The following is a 15,039-nucleotide window of genomic DNA, read 5'->3' on the forward strand; positions in this document are numbered from 1 at the left end:
GCTACTGTTTCTTCCATCAGTGCTAATTATACATCAATTCAAAAATAAAACATATTTTAATTGGTCTTTAGAGACTATAAGGAAACAAAAGCATATTTACTTTTAAGAGTAATTTCAATTTCCTTACATTGCAATTCATGGGAGAGACCAAGGCTTAGCTAACTTTGTTGGAATTTGTCAATTTATAGAAAGAGAGCTTCTTAACCAAATATATGCCTGTGTCAGGGGATATTGGGTTATAAGCAAAAGAAACACACTTAAACCATCGTAAGCAAAAAGGAGTGTTCATTATAAGAGTATTCAAATACATCACAGATCCCAGGCACATCATAAAACCCCAAATCCGAAGAAGTCAGAAGCCTAGCCAACCTCTGACTCCACTTTTCCTGAAGCAGATGAAATTACTACTCTGTCTTGCTCTACATATCTTCTTCATCCTTTCCTTCTCCAGCAGAGCAACTTTCCTTTTAAGGACATTGATATGATCATCTTTGTCTTGCTTTACATGATCTTTCAAGTTAAAATGCTAACAGACTCTAGCCAGAATTTCTGAATCCCAATTTTAATCGTTTCATATAAATAAATACATACATACATAGCTTTGTAAATAAATCACCTGATAAAATCAGCCCACCTTGGGTCCAAATCTATCTCTAGTTCAGGGCACTTCCATTTGTAGTTTTGGCTAGAAAAGCAGGGATCATGACTCAGGATTTTCCAAGAATAAACCTAAGAAAAGAAGGTGGAAAGAGTAGTTTTCAGTGAAAAAAAAAAAGTAAGCTGCGTGGGTAATCTTAAAAGATGTCTATCCTATAGAAGTACAAATAGAATCATGACCACTGAATTTGGGAAAGCATACATCCCGATAGCCTGAGAAATTTCTAATTTACCCCTGTTGTTCCAGTATAATGATAAATAGTACAAATTCTCTTTCACTCAAAATAATCTCAATTTGGGTGATAAATGTAGGTGTGGCAGATATTTACTGAATCAAACAAATTTATTTTTATTACAAGGTGATTTTGATAAACGATGTTGGTTAAACAGGCTGATATGTGACATGACTCCTTTCCATTACAAATACATCTAAATAAATTATTAAATACATAAAGTGATCTCAAAGCAGTGACTTGGAAGTCAGTAGATCTGCCATACCTGACCCTGAGACATGTGACAGTTATAGAAATATGGGATTTCAGAGAGCAAAGGGACTCCCAACCATCAGAATAGTTGGGAAAGAAATCTCACTGTGAGGAATCTGTTGACATCAAGGTCTGCTGTCCTTTCTGAATCTGGGCTCCCTGCAGAGACTCTTGAGAGAAGTGGTCAAGCAGCTGGTGAGGAACATGAACACGGACCAAGCTTCACTGAGTGGAGAAAAATGTATCAAATGCCCTTATTTCACCTGACCCATCTGTTTCTACACTGGTATTTATAACGAGACTTTCTTATAAATTCATAGAGATGATCAATTTCTCCAATATATAGTATATAAGACTCTCAGGAGTTCTTTCTTGCATTTTACCTAACTATAGAATATACTCTGCTACCAACTGAATCGCTCACATTGAGAAGGTCAACTACCCTTCTTATACAATGCAATCTTCCCTTAGGAAGGTATTGAGTCATCACCAATAACAACAAAATCACAGTATTTAGTAGTAAATATCGAAGTGAGTAATTTGGGCTCAATTTGCTTTCAATACAAACAAATAAAAATGTGTATTGGTTCACTACAAATTCACATTTTAATTCCAGCATAGATGTCAAATAAGAAGAATTATTCTGGATCCCCTGAGTTGGATGGCATTTCTCTCAGAGGAGAAGCCAAATCCTAGTAAGGCTTATGTTTAAGCCTCCTTAGCAAAGAGAAATAAACTTTCAATAATTAAAGGTAATGAATATACACAATCACCCTGAGACACGCACTGCACTCTTAAGTCAGTTTAGACAAGAGATCCTGGGGAGACATTAGCACTGATTATCTATCATAGCATAATTAGTCTTTGGCAAGTCAAAGGGAACTAGTTTTGACCATTTCCTCAAACCTGATTTATGTTGCCACGTTCTAGCTCCTTCTCCTGTACTCTTTCTCCAACTATCCTCTCTTATTTGGCCTCCTTGAGAGAAAATAAGGGAGCTACATATTCATGGTCAGAAGCCACAGACTTGAAAAGACTTTTCTACAATGTATGTACATGAGAAAACTGCTAGAGTAGAAACATACCATACTTGGGAAGAGCTCTGTGTGTCAGTCAGAACTTTTTTCTCCAAGTGACATCAACCCAAATCATTCTACAGAAGAAAAAAATATACTGTAGAGATCTACATGACCTGTACGAGAGGTATCTTTTTTAACAGCAGGAAGGTTAGTTACCTCAACATCTACTGAAATCCAGACCTTAAATCCCGACAATTTCTCATCGGTCTTGTCTCCGAAGATCAGCCTCATATTTTCCTGTTGCAAACTGGTTGCCTTCAGGTGCTAGAGAGCATGGTGGCTGGCAGTTCCTAAACATGATGTCCCATAGTACTCACCACCAGAGAGGAACTGATTTATATTCCCTCCATCTTCCCAAGCTCAAATACTCAAGGGGCAGCTATTATTGGTCCTATTGTGTCAGATGAGTACCTTTGCACCATCAACTATAGTCTAATATGGAGGCTGCTAGTACATAGCAGCCACCATTCTGTCCACCATGATTGGGTTAGAGATAGAAGATAAGACACTGCGCGTATTTTCTCAAAAAAAAATTAAAAAGCAATACCCTGCTGGTCTCAGAAGGTGGCAGGTACACAGAGCAAATAAAAATTTACAAGGAACTACAGCACAGAAAAATTAAAAATAATCTTAAAATACAAGCCAAAGTTGGAAAATAAAAGAGAGTATATCGTTGATTCCCTAGCAAAACGTGTGAGAGAGCCTGATGCATTTAGTCACTAGGGCATTCATCCCTGTGGGCCACAACCAGTCTCCTGGAAACCTGAAGACAAACATCTGTGGAGTCAATAAGATGGACTAACACATTAACTCAGAGGTTTTCAAGTTCTCCAGGCAACAGACAATGTCAAAGACAGACACTTGGGGCACCACCCTGCACATGAATTCCTTGATTGTTCCTGTTAAAATCATTCTTGTGAACAAATTCAAATAGCTATTTCTTCCAACAAAATATCAACAAGGAGAAATGTATTTCAGGCATAAAGTATTTTTCAGACATAAAAATTGATTCTAGCTTATGGAGGTACCATACCATAGAAATGGGAGGTACCATGCATAATCTCAGGCTCTCCAGAGCAATCCATAGTCATAACCAGTCATTTGCAGGTTCTAGAACAAAGTTTATCTTAATGTTCATCTCTCCCCTTCCTGCCTCTAAAGCATGTTCTCTCTCACCTTACAGACAAACTGAAGACACATACTTGCTCTCTCTCTCTCTCCTTATAGACAAACTGAATGTTTTGAATTGCAAATGGTGGAATGTTAGGCACTGTAGGTGGTATATTATCAATCCTTTCAAATATTGAAGGATAACCCTGTTAATGAGAGATTCTTCACAGATTAAAAGAAAGAATCATTTTGAAGAAGCCCATAGGAATTTCAGGTTTCAAAGCTTTATTTTTCATTCTATATAATCATTAGGCCCCATGAACAGGAACTTAAAATTATAAGACACCAGGAGATAATGGGGATTTCTAATTTACTGAATTCAAACGGCCCAAGCTATTTCTACGATATTATACTGCAGTTAATAAGGTGAGACAAAAGATCACTTAATCCATGAATTTCTAAGGCATGGTCTCAGGTGAGGTAAGCTTCCTTTTTAAAGATAACGTAGATGTTTCAGGAGCCCCTGCTGAGAAATAGATAATGTTTGTGTCTTACTAAATATCTTAGAGTCATAGCTCAGATAGTAGATACTTTAATATAAATATTCATTTTTTGATCCATAAAGAGATAGCCCTGATTATGCTCATTATTTAATTTGCTGCTAGAGTAGGTCAGGTTAGGTCTTCTTGATGCAAAAATATCCATTGCACATACACACACATACAGCCCATCAGACAGCAATGTCTTCATGACATCTGATAATACAGCAACCTCTGTTGGCTTCAGGTTTTTTTAGATCTCCTATTGGACCCTTGGGATCATAAATACATGCTGTCAATATTAGGAATTTCCTTAGATATTCTTAAGTCTCTAACAAAGGAAAGGTAGATACAGGAGAGAGACCTCTATATATGTCTGCCCTCCTTTTCAACAAAATCACAAGAGTTCTTTGAAAGTCTCTGATGAAATTGCATTCTTGCGCACTAATGAATTTGCCTAATGGTTGTAATTACGGTGGAAATCCACCAGATGGCAAAATGGCAAAATTACATGAATCTAGACAACAAATGGATTGCCCTTCCTTTAAGAGCTTCCTTTTTTTCATTATAAAAATAAACAACAACAGAAACAGCTTGGCCTACAACTGCCTAGGTGGGTGGGATCCTAAGACTTTGGCTGGTCCTTGTAAAGGTCAGACATTGGCCTTAAGCCATTCCAGGAATGTGTTCCAAAGGTTGTCAGGTGAAGTCATCTCCACGTCCTTTGAACCACTACTTCATTCTAAATGAATGGAGAGGGTATGATGATGGCATCGAGAACATTAGAAAATGGCTTTGCTTAGTATTGGGAGGTCTCAAAACAGTGCATTAGAGAGTGAGAAGTCGGATATAGAAATCTCCAGCCCTGGAAAAGCATTATTTTAAAATCTCTAGGAAAGATGGCTCCTCAAAAATCCCATTTCTGTGTTAAAGCATTTTCTTGTTTGAGCATTTGTCTTCATAACTAATTTAAATCTCTCTCATTTCAGTTTAAGGCTTTGCCTTTCTTTCATTTCCCCATTTCCTTAGGGGCTTTGAAAAAGAATCTCTCTTTAAAAATTATTCACAAGAATCTGGGTAGAATACCTAACATACCACTTCGCACATCAGATGTATTAACTTCCTCATATTTTATGTATACAATGTTATATATCTATTAGGGACTAGAAAAATAATTCTAGAGATCTATGTGAATCACTTATAATTTAAATGATCATCTAAATAATTTTATTATTATTCAAGATTCTTTTCGAATATGTTTAGTTTTAGCTTTAAAATTACATTGTATTTGGTTTAAATAGAGTAACAAAAGCAGAGGAACTACTGTAATATAACTCTATTAATCATAAATGTAAAAGCAAGTTTTAAGATTTTCTTAATTCAGGAAATAATTTCCTAACTAGGTTATTCAGACTAAGTGATTTATAAAATAACATGAGTTAGTGAATCTATTTTCATTATTTGAAAGAGTAGAACAGAAACTGAGCAGTTACCCAGAATAAGCCTGTGTCAGATAAATTATTCTGTTTGGCATAGATTTATATCAGCTCAGTTCAGTGTGAACTACTTGCAGTGATGCTACGAGGCAGGGTATCCCCATTTTATAGATGTGATAAATGAAGCTTGGTTGTCCTTTCTTATTTGCTTATAATTTTAATACTCTTCCTCCTAATATTTAAGCCTTAGTACTATAAGTATTTTTAAAATAATGACTAATTGAAAGCTCTCTGACATTTATATATGAATTTAAATGGATTTTTCACTTTTTCATTTTTTTTCATTGAGTAAATACAGAGTAGTCACAAATTTCATTACATAAAGTACATAAGAGTAGCCTTTTTAAATCAGTACTAAATTTGACAAAGTTTAGAAAACTCTGCTATAGACAGTAAAGACATAGGACTCAGTGAGTTGATTGGTAAGGACCTTCCCCAATCCCCAAAGTTTAATGGTCAGGTTAAAACTAATTCGGCTCTCCATTTTATGAGGATGGAAAAACCATTGACTCTCAAAATAATAGACCCCAAATCATAAAAATCTAACTTTGATATTCTTATCAAAATCAAAGCTTTGATTCTTTGATATCCCCCCTGGATATCACAGGGGGAAGAAATACCTTTATTTTTTTTTTTTCTCTCTCTCATTCTCTTCAGCTTTCTCTTTAGTTTTTTGTTGTTGTTCTTATTTTGAAGATATTTTCTCAATATATATAACCATATTTTATTCACCATTTTGATATCTTCTTTTGTGAAATGCTGTTCAAGTCCCATGTCCCTATTTCTACTAGGTCAAAAAGAGTTAGGAATTATGCCCCCTTTTGTCAATTCCATGGAAAAGTTTGTATTAACTTGATACTAATGATGAAGACACTTTATGCTGCCTTTAGGCTGCTGATCTAATTTCTTAAATAACCATAAGATTACATAAATTTTGATTTCTGCTAGTTTAGTTTTTCGAACTTGTGTGTGTGTTTAATTTGTCCATTTCTAAATTTTCAAATTTATTTATAATACTTCATTTTTTTATAGCTATAGTATTGGTATTATAGCACTGTTTTATTAGTGTTACTGGTTTTTTTGTGAACTTCTCTTCTTTTCATGGATATTATTAGTTTGGTTTTTGTTCTTAAGAAATAATTTCGGTTTTGTTTACCCTACTGTAGTTTGTGTTCTACAACATGAATATCTGCTCTATATAATTTTGTCTTCTCTTTTCTATTGGTTTTGTTATTTTTCTTATTGTGATAAAAAAATTAGATCATTGATCTCCAGCTTTTTTCTTTTTTAATATCTGTATTTATGTTATAAATTCCCTCTATGCTTGTCTTTTGTTCTATCCCCCGTGTTTCAATACATAGTATTTTTATTATAACCAAGTACCAAATATTTTCTATTCCCATGTTTATTTTCTTATTCACCCATGTACTATCTAGATGTAAACTTCTTAAATTTCAAACTTGTGGAGATTATACAGTTATCCTTCTGTTCAAAGAATATCTTACCCTGAATGGTTTTAGTCCTTTGAAACTTGCAGAAAGAACACAGCATAATATGGTTAATTTTGATAAATGTTCCTTGTATACTCAGGGCAAATCTGTATTCTGTTTTTACTGGGTGAGTGTTCTCTATGTGTCAGTTGAGCAGGTTGTTAATGACATTATTCAAATCTTTACCCTTAAGAATTATTTTGTCCATTTGTTCTATCATGTACGTTGTAAGATGGTTTAAAATTTCCTACTATTTCTCTTCTCAGTTCCTTATTTGTTTTATAGGGGTATGGTACATTTTCCTTGTGGAATAAACCTTTTATCATTATGAAATATCCTACTACACTTCAAATGTTTTTGCCTTTAAGTCCTCTTTGTCTGATATTAATATAGCTATAGCTTTATTATAGTACAACGTTTTTATTTATTTATTTATTTGGTACAATGTTTTTATATACTTAATTTCAAATTTTCTGTATGCTTACATTTAAAGTGTGGCTCTTAGAGGCAGAATAAAATTGGGTCTTTTTATTTCTTTATTTTGTCTAACAGTCAAACTTTTAATCAGTATTTATTCTATTCACAAGTAATGTAATGTAGTTAAAGGTATGTTTGTGATTAAGGCTTCCATCTTACTATCAAGAAAATGATAACACTGTAGTCCTTTTTTTGCTCCTTTGGGTTTGGTTTCCTTTTTTTTTTCTCTCCATTTTCCCCCACTTGCCTAGTTTGGTAGTATTTTTTAAATCTATTCTTTTAGTTTTTACTCTAGATTTTTCTAAATGTAGTTTCAATGTATCAAGTGTGATATAAATTATACTTGCCACTTACCAAACAAGGTAGAGACATTAGAATATTTAATTCTAAGTAACACTATCCTGAATTGTGTTTTTGCTATAGTGTATTTTTATTCTAAACACATTTTAAACCCATAAAATATGATGATGATTTTATAGCATCAATATTCATTTCCTGTAACTAACTTATCAGCTTGTTCTACTCCTCATTTTTCTTTTATTTTTAAGCTTCAAACTTCTTTTTTAACTACTTTACTGGCAAAAAAAATTCTCTTATTTTCTGTTTTAACTAATAATGCTTCATTTCATCTTTAACTAGAATAAAATGCAGCATTTTTCTAAAAAGAGTCAAATAGTATCTTTTTAAGTTTTGAATCATAATATCCCACATATTTAACTCTTTCTGTAGTGTTAAATTATGGATAGATGATAGATTAATGAAGGAGCATGGCTGTTTGTTAAAAACAACAACAACAAAAAACCTCTGTTTACAAAAATAAACAAAAGTTGGATTTTCCCTGTAAGCCATAGTTTGCTGACCACTTTATTAGAATAATAAATTTACTCAATATGGCATTTTAGGTTAGGGGTTTAGGGGAGATTTTTTTTTTTTTTTTGGAGCACTTTGAAAATATTGTTCTATTGTCTTCCAGCTTACAGTTTCTTTTGAGAAATAACTCAGTCTCGCTGCTATTCCTTTTAAGGTAAACTTTTTTTTTTCTTTATTCTAGCTGTTGTTAGACCTCTACTACATTAATTTCTGCAATTTTACTAACATTTTCCTACTTCTTTTGTCTTATTTTGTTTTCCATTTCCTTTAAAACTATTTGGATTTGTAGTTATTCTGAAATTTGTGGATTGATGTATTGATGTTATTTTGTCATTTTGGAACATTTTTAGCCATTATCTCTTCAAATAACAATTTTGCTCTTTATTTTTCTCTCCTTTTCTTTGGGACTCCCCTTATCTATACATTAGACCTCTCTACTAGGTCATGTATCTTATATGCACAGTATCCACGGTCCATCAATTTTCTCTGAGTTTCATTCATTTCCTCAGCTCTGTATATTCTATTGTTGAAACCATTTTTTCAGTTCTCAATTTTACTTATTTCATTTTTCAGTCTAAATTTTTTTGATATAACTTTCAGTTCTCACCCTAAAATTCTCAATCTGTATCCTATTTTCTGCAACATATTTATTTTTTGGACATATTTTAAAACTGGTTTCTTACTATTCCATTATCATATTTCCGGCAGGTCGGTTTATATTGTCTATATTTAAGTTTGATACATTTCAAATCTGAGTGGCATGTCGCCTGGGTGGCTCAGTTAGTTAAGTGTCCAACTCTTGATTTTGGTTCAGGTCATGAACTCAAGGTCAAGCCCCAAGTCAAGGTCTGCACTCAGCTTGGAGTCAACTTGACAGTATCTCTCTCCCTCTCCAACTGCCCTTCCCCCTGCTCTCTCTAAACATGCTCTCTCTAAACAAGTAAATAAATAAAAACTTTGAAAAAAAGAATCTGAGTAGAAACGCTGTATATGCAAATGTGGAAGACAGGGGGTTAGTTCTCAGAAAAAATATCTGGTTAGGATATTTTATTATTAAACCCCTGAACTGTCCATGTTCAGAGAGCTTCTCTTTTGGGCTTATTAGTTTTCCCAGAGAGCCATAATCTATATTCTCTTCTGGGACATGAGTTAGAGGAAGCTGGAGGATAGTGAGGAGTTCTAAAAGCCCATATCTCGGGACGCCTGGATGGCTCAGTTGGTTAAGCAGCTGCCTTCAGCTCAGGTCATGATCCCAGCATCCTGGGATTGAGTCCCACATCGGGCTCCTTGCTCGGCAGGGAGTCTGCTTCTCCCTCTGCCTCTGCCTGCCATTCTGTCTGCCTGTGCTCATGCTCTCTCTCTCTCTGACAAAAAAAAAAAAAAAAAAAAAAATCTTAAAAAAAAAAGTTGTTAAAAGCCCATATCTCAATGTCCAGCTTTTGTTCTACTATGCTTCATGTCTACTCCAATCCTAGAATACCTAGCGTACACTGGCTGTATAAAGCAAACTTCTATTTCTGTCCACACACAGAAGGGTTAGTTGTCTGAGTGAAATGAGTATATCCAAGGACTTAATGAAAATTTTTTCAGGACTATTGAAACTTAGAATCTAATATTTTTTAATACCATCCTACACTGCCAATTTTATAAGTTACTGCTACGTTGAATTCCTAAGTTTTTCTGAGTTTCCATAGGCAGTCGGATATGAACTTTCTTTACTCTCTCATGTCATTTACCTTCCGACTTGTCCATTTGTATTCCCAATATCAAAAATTTTTTGAAGGGGGAGGGCAGAGGGAGAGGGAGAAAGAGAATCTCATTCATGTTCCATGCTGGGCCCAATGCAGGGCTTGATCCCAAAACCCCTCAGATCACGACCTGAGCTGAGATCAAGAGTCAGATGGTTAACCAACTGAACTATCCAGGCACCCCAGCCAAAATTTTTATGGGAATATTTGATCTATCCCCGTCACTTTTTCCATTCTCCAGCCCCTTTTGAATTTATGTTTATTTTTTTAAATTAATGAGTTTCTTGAATAAGCCAACATAAAAACATGTTCATTTAATCATATTTAACTGGAAGTCCTTAAATCTTTACTATGAAAGCTATATGCCTTGGAATATATCTTCATAATTTCATTAGGCATAAACTGTTAATTGTTTCTGTAATAGAAATAGTCATAAAGCCAACTGTACCACTTTGTGGCCTAAAAACTGATGCATATAAAAATATGTAAAGACATTTTTACCTAAAATATATTAAGTAAATATATTATCTAAAAATGTATAAATGGGACTCATAATAAAATGACTCCCTTTAGATTTTTGTTCCTTTAACCTAGTGTATTGAGTTTTTATTCCTTCACAATAAATTATCACAAACATAACAACTTTAAACAACACACATTTATTAATTCAGTTTCTGTGGGTCAGGCATCTGGACTTTAGTTGAGTCCTCTACCTGAGGATCTCACTATTTTTCAATCCATGTGTCCCTGAGGGCTGCATTCTCACCAGAGATTCAACTGAGGAAGGATATACCTCCAAACTCTCACATGTTTTTGGAAGAATTCATTTCCTTTAGGCTATAGAACTAAGGGCTTAAGTTCTTGCTAGATGTCTCTTTCAGCTTATAGAGCATTCTGCAGTTCCTTGCTACAGAGACTTCTTCAACCTGACCACTTACTTCATGACAGGTTGCTTCTTCAAAGTCATTGAAAGGAGACTGCTGTCATGCGTTTTCTAGCAAGATGGAGTTTTATGTAATGTAACAATCATGGAAGTGACATCCAACACCTTTGATATTCTATTGTTGAAAAGCAAGTAGTAAGGAGAGGGTTATACAAGAGCATGAATACCAAGAAGTGATGATCATGGGGCTCACCCTACAGTCTGCCCACTACACCAACATTATGGTAATGACAGTAATGATGGATTATCATTATATTTTTCTTATGATGCTTTATTCCTCTAAAATGTCTTCACATATACACGTTTATTTCTATGAATACATGTATTAGAATAGACAACACAAGCTTACGCTGTGTTTAGTCTAGGACTCAAGCAGTTCTGAGTATGCTCAGAGAATTAGTGGGACAAAATTTTCAGGGAGCCATTTATATGAAGGATGTAGGAGCCTCTGGATAAATAAGAGATACTGAGTTTTATTCAAGGACAACTGGACAGCACAGATGAGATGGTATGGTTTTAAAAAATCCTGTAGAAATGTCACTCAAACCATCCCATAGCTTCAGGATCTAATAAAAGTTTTAGGAAATCTCAACAAAAGTGTGAAGAAAAAAAATGAAAATTCTTTTTTTCCTTTAATCTCTATGGGACATTTAGAATGTGAGGCATCAGGAATGATAATAATAGTAATCCTGATAAAAGTCCCATTGGAACCACAGCATTAGGCTTGTGACCACACCAATAGCCACCAACAGCACCTCCACATTAAGAACAAGTACTTTTGGACAGACATTTTTGCCCTTGGTCTTGGATGTCATCAGTCCCCATGCAGACATCAGCACCAACCAGGATAACAGCCTGACTATGGTGGGCTCATATTTCACTTGCTACTTTTTGGCAGGGACATTTATCAAAGACAAGTCAACCTAAAAGAGGAAAGGAAAGTGACAGATGACCCAGAGATAAACCTGGGGACTAATTCAGATATTGCAGAATGTTCTCAGAATACTCTCTGGAAGAACCTTAAGGCACATTACATTTCTCAAATCATGGTAGTAAAGCAGGAAAATATAAATTGTATATCTTATTGTTATATTTCAAGTTGATATTTCTTGGTATATTATCTTAATTGCTGCTTACTATTATACTCTAAGGTAAATATTTTCATTCCCATTGCCATTTGGCAGATAAGAAAACTAAGTCTCACACATGAAAAAGCATTCAACATCACTTGGCATCAGGGAAATACAAATCAAAACCACAATGAGATACCACCTCACATCAGTCAGAATGATTAAAATTAACAACTCAGGAAATAATATGTGTTGGCAGGATGTGGAGAAAGAGGAACCCTCCTACACTGTCAGTGGGAATGCAAGCCTGTGCAGCCACTCTGGAAAACAGTATGGAGGCTCCTCAAAAAGTTGAAAATAGAGCTACCCTATGACCCAGTAATTGCACTACTGGGTATTTATCCCAAAGATACAAATGTGGTGATCTGAAGGAGCAGGTGTACCCCAATGTTTATAGCAGCAATGTCCACAATAGCCAATCTATGGAAAGAGCCTAGATGTCCATCGGTAGATGGATGGATAAATAAGATGAGGGGTGTGTGTGTGTGTGTGTGTGTGTGTATAACGCAGCCATCAAAAAATGAAATTTGGCCATTTGCAATGATGTGGATGGAACTAGAAGGTATTATGCTAAGCAAAATAAGTCAATCAGAGAAATAATTATCACATGATCTCACTGATATGTGGAATTTGAGAAGCAAGTCAAAGGATCATGCAGAAAGAAAGGAAAAAATGAAATGGGATGAAACCAGAGAAGGAGAAAAACAATAACAGACTCAATCTCAGAAAACAAGTTGAGGGTTGCTGGAGTGGATGGAGGTGGGAGGGATGGGGAAGCTGGGTGATGGATATTGGGGAGGGTATGTGCTATGATGAGTGCTGTGAATTATGTAAGACTGATGAATGACACATCTGTACCCCTGAAACAAATAATGCATTGTACATTAATTAAAAATAAAGGAGAAAGACAACTAAAAAATAAAGGAGAAAGAAAACAGGATAACGAACATGTTCTTTGAAGTGGCTGACCTAATAAGTGTTATCTATAAAAGACTCATCCACCTATAGCTCCTGGGACTAAACTCAGGTTCATTGTCAAATGTAGCCCAGAACCAGTATTAAGGAAGGCTGTGAAGGAAGTATTGTAAGTGACAATCTCTTTTCTCCTGGCCTAAAATTTCATTTCCCTTTTTCTTAACTTATATAATTCTTGCCTTTCCTCAATTACTTGTCTAAAGTAAAAACCAAATCCTCTCTTAAAGACTTTTTAAGAATTACCCAGAAGACTTCATCTTTTCCTTTCTTCAGAGAAAGCATCTTGAAAACATTAAGTTCTCAACTACATCAAAAGCTTGATCCTCACAATAATCCTTTAAAATTGGAAGAAAGAAACCATAACTACATTTTATATGTGAAGAAAGTAATGTTTAGAGAATTTCAAGGGCTTGTCCAAGATAGCATGGTTTAAACCAATGGTTCTCAAACTTCAAAATACAGCAAGATTACTTGAAATAGGTCTGAGGTGAGGCCCAGAAACGTGCATTTCTAATGTGATTCCAGGTGTTGTTTGTGCTTGTGCTGGTATATATTTAACTCTATTTAGCATTTTATTAATATTTCTTTGGGATAAAGAAAATCCTTAAGAAATTGAGATTCAAGAGTTTTCTGGTTTCACTATAAGAAAATGTAATTCTTATATAAGAAATATAAGGTTTCAATATAAGTAGCAAAGGCATCTCTAAATCTTCTGTCTTCATATGTGCATAGGTCAACTCATCAAATTATCTGCTTGTTATCTTGGAAAGCACAATTAACCTTTTTCTTAGAAGATGTACAGGACAGATGGCTTTTAGTGAGAAGTAAGCAACTTAACTAAAAACTGCAAGGGAAACAGGATATGTTAAAATAAGCAAAGAGTACCCAAATGAGAACAAATAGAGGCTTTTTATTCAGAGCCTGCTCTAGCAAGAGAGTCAGTTACCATCATTTGTGTTTGGCAGAAACTGAAAGGCAGGCAAAGCAGTGAGAAAACATTATAGTGGACAGAAAGAATATTTGTTGGAATGCTCTGATTGAGGCCACTGGTACAGCATCAATGGAGCCACTGAAAATATGCTAACAAGAAGGAGAATATCTCATGTGATTCAGATTTGGGGAGCATATTTAACTATTTCTGGTTAGTTCTGAATTGGAAGCAAGGATGAGAAACCGAGAAGCTCACAGTCATTGACCAACTCATAACTATTTGGGACCAATTGCTGAAGAAGTTGTGACTGGTGCCTTGGGAGGTTGTAAGTCATTGTTCAACTAATTATATATGAGATGGCCATTGTCTGTTTATAACGAAGTTTCTCAGGATTTTACACAGGTGTCTATCAGGACAAGCAGTCCCTGGCTGTAGGGCTAACTTCTCTACCAGGCAGAGTAGATCTTATGTCAAGGGCCAATGATAATTTTAGGGCCCTATAAAAATATTTTTATTTCTTTTAAAGTCAGAAGGAAAAAATGAGCTTTTTGGTTAATTTTTAAATGTAAAAGGACAATACATTTGTCTTTATGTTAATGGAGTGTTCTAAGAATGTAAATGTTGGATTATGGTAAAGAATTTGATTATACTCACAGGTCCCAGAGATGAGGTCCCTTCATATCATGCACGGTCATAGGGGAAAGCAGCAGTGTTGGTCAGGAATCAGAAAGGAGCAAGAAGAAAGTCTCAGCCAGAGCCTTTACTGGGAGTTTCTGAAAGGAAAGAAAAGGCAGAGTGAGCAGTTTAGGATTAGCTTGTTTGAAATACTGGAAGGCTTTGGGCTATGGGATGGTCTCCAGTTGCCTGATACCTGGCCCTTGGATGGTTTAAGACAATAGAAATATTGGCTTCATGTATGAGAGTTAGGTAAAGAGGTAGTTGGGTTTATAGGCTGAGGATTGGCTGGTTATTATTATCATTTTTAGGAAAAAGCTGGCTCTAGGAGGAGCAGTCTGTCTTTGGGTTTGTAAGTCTCTCAAATGTCAGAGCAAGAGAACAGAAAATAATGGAGTATAATTACCATAATAAGACACAACTCATTTAGTGCA

General features: G+C 35.0%; 1 long non-coding RNA gene across 1 annotated transcript; it reads right to left on the reverse strand.

The window, feature by feature from the left end:
- Positions 1-634: 634 nt before the first annotated feature.
- LOC123387652 lies at positions 635-14,705 on the reverse strand. The gene is made up of 2 exons (XR_006602171.1): positions 14,585-14,705; positions 635-729 (listed from the first exon to the last, which is right to left on the reverse strand). It is a non-coding gene; the product is annotated as an uncharacterized LOC123387652 (long non-coding RNA).
- Positions 14,706-15,039: the final 334 nt, after the last annotated feature.

Source organism: Mustela putorius, unplaced genomic scaffold (assembly GCF_011764305.1).
Source record: "Mustela putorius furo isolate JIRA1106 unplaced genomic scaffold, ASM1176430v1.1 tig00003858_pilon_pilon_pilon, whole genome shotgun sequence".
Lineage (NCBI taxonomy): Eukaryota > Metazoa > Chordata > Mammalia > Carnivora > Mustelidae > Mustela > Mustela putorius.